The sequence below is a fragment of the Oryzias melastigma genome, linkage group LG21 (assembly GCF_002922805.2).
Source record: "Oryzias melastigma strain HK-1 linkage group LG21, ASM292280v2, whole genome shotgun sequence".
In the NCBI taxonomy this organism is placed as follows: Eukaryota; Metazoa; Chordata; class Actinopteri; order Beloniformes; family Adrianichthyidae; genus Oryzias; species Oryzias melastigma.
In genome coordinates this window covers 21955991-21957984 of record NC_050532.1, presented here as the reverse complement: position 1 = coordinate 21957984, position 1994 = coordinate 21955991, and the positions used below count along the sequence as shown (strand labels likewise).

Below are 1994 nucleotides of genomic sequence, written 5' to 3'. Positions count from 1 at the left end.
TAGTATATATATAACTGATTTATTGTGAAGAGTTATACAAAAACATTGGAAATCATGTTTGGGTTATGATTTTTTATTAAAAGACTGCCACGGGCCTGTGTCTGTATGACAGCCGCTTCCGCTGTGTTTCTGTGTCTCTGTGGCTGAGCTTTTAGGCTCACTGTTTCGTATTAACCCGAGGGGGAAAATAACATTAGGAGACCTTTTTCTTTTTTTCTAAATTATTTAATGATTCCAGAACCAGCAGCCTCCGCACCCGCATTGTCTCACTGTCTGCCGGCATATCAAGCGAGTGAGCTCCACCGCGGGAGCGAAAGCCGCTGATGTGTTCGAATGTATCTCTCCCCCAAAAGTGGCCGAATGAGTTTTGCAAACCTGTAGCTCAAACACCTAAAGGAAAAAGATGAAAGTTCTGAACAAAAACGCTTGCTTTGGATTAATATGCTGATTGGGTTATTGAAAACTTCCTGTTCTCAAAGCTGAGTTCCTGATTGGCTGATGCGACGCAGCGACTTGTCAAACTTCAGGTATTTACATTTTGGCCGTGCCGCCCAATTCAAGCCTTGTCGCTCAAATCGAGCTGCTGACAGACTTCCACACCTGCTGCTCAGTTTCAGTTTCAGCTTCAGTTCGCCTCAGAACGCGCCTGAACAAAATGAATTAACATTGGAGCTGTCCGCTTCTGCCGCTCAAATCGCTTTTGGTGTGACTGCACTTTAATAAACTTAATTAGCAGCATCCCCTTAACATTAGATAGCCGTTTTCTAAACATTATGCAATATTATGGTCTGTAGAAACAACTGTTACAATAAATCCATATTTGACTCCAGATTTTTGTCTTTTAACCATAGATTTCTTTTATTTTAAGTTCTTCTGTTTCTTTACTGGATCTTTTACGCTAAAATAAACTTTCCAAATACGTTTGCTTGTTGTTAACTTTGCTAGTTTGAGGGGTTTCAACATAGCAGCAAAGCAGCCGTTTTAAAAAAGTACTAGTAGTGTTTTTCAACACAGCAACTTGTCATGCATCAAGAAACCTCCAAAACCGATTATAAATAAAACAGAACAAATTTAGGTTGTGCTTTTTTCTCTGCGGCCTCAGCGTTCTCCTCCCTCCACCCACAGCGAGTGGTATTTATACCAAAGAGTTTCATTTTGGTTTTATCAGATCACATGGCATTCAAACAGGCCTACACATGTGTTAGCTTAAGCAGAGGGATCTTTGGATCCATGCAGGATCTGAATCCATGTGTTGCTATAGTAACCTTTATTACTGTGGTCCCCGCTCGCTTCAGGTCGCTGACCGGTTCCCTCGTGTAGTTCTGGGCTGTTTCCTCATTAATGTTCTCAAGGTCATTTGTTCTCCACAAGGTGAGATCCTACAAGTGGGTGGAGATCATCAGAATCTGTATCATATCTCAACCTAGACTTTAAATAACGTTTCTTCTAATATTTATTATATTTTTGGTATTTCAGATTTTAGTTTTGCTTTCTAGGTTTTTTTGCATTTTGCGCATCGGAATTGTTTTTGTCCAAACTTCCGTTTCAGTTTTGCTCTTTTTCATGTCCTTTTACATTCAGTTTTAGTTTGTTAACATCTCAGTTGATTTTAGCTTTTAGCCTAGTTAATGCAGCTCTGTGGTTTCAGTGGCTCTTCACTGTTTCCTCTCATTGCTTTGTGTTTCCTCCTTTCATGTTTCACTTTAGTCACAGTTCTATTTTCCACGTTTTGGTTCAAGTATTTTTTTTTTTTAGTTTAGTTTATAAACCTGTTAAAGAACCATAACCTCTTCTCTCCTGAATTTTTGACATTCAGATGTTTTATCTGCATATGTTTAAAAATGTACTTTTTTAAAAAATCATTTTAAATCAAAAAGCACAGGTCCAAACTTCATAAACACATTTTTTCTGTAACACTAGATGAATCTTTAAAAATACATGTAATTTTTTATGGTAAAGCTAAAAAGCCCGTTATCTTTTTTTTTTTTTTTTTT

The 1994-nt window shown here is 37.8% G+C and overlaps 1 protein-coding gene and 1 long non-coding RNA gene across 2 annotated transcripts in view; both read left to right on the top strand.

The window, feature by feature from the left end:
* Nucleotides 1-1994, top strand: part of LOC118597954 — a 22080-nt gene that overhangs the window by 6820 nt on the left and 13266 nt on the right. The gene's annotated exons all lie outside the window — the stretch shown is intronic.
* Nucleotides 1282-1994, top strand: part of LOC112154739 — a 5130-nt gene continuing 4417 nt past the window's right edge. Inside the window, exon 1 of the long non-coding RNA XR_002920696.2 lies at nucleotides 1282-1371. This is a non-coding gene — a long non-coding RNA (uncharacterized LOC112154739). The remainder of the gene's footprint in view (nucleotides 1372-1994) is intronic.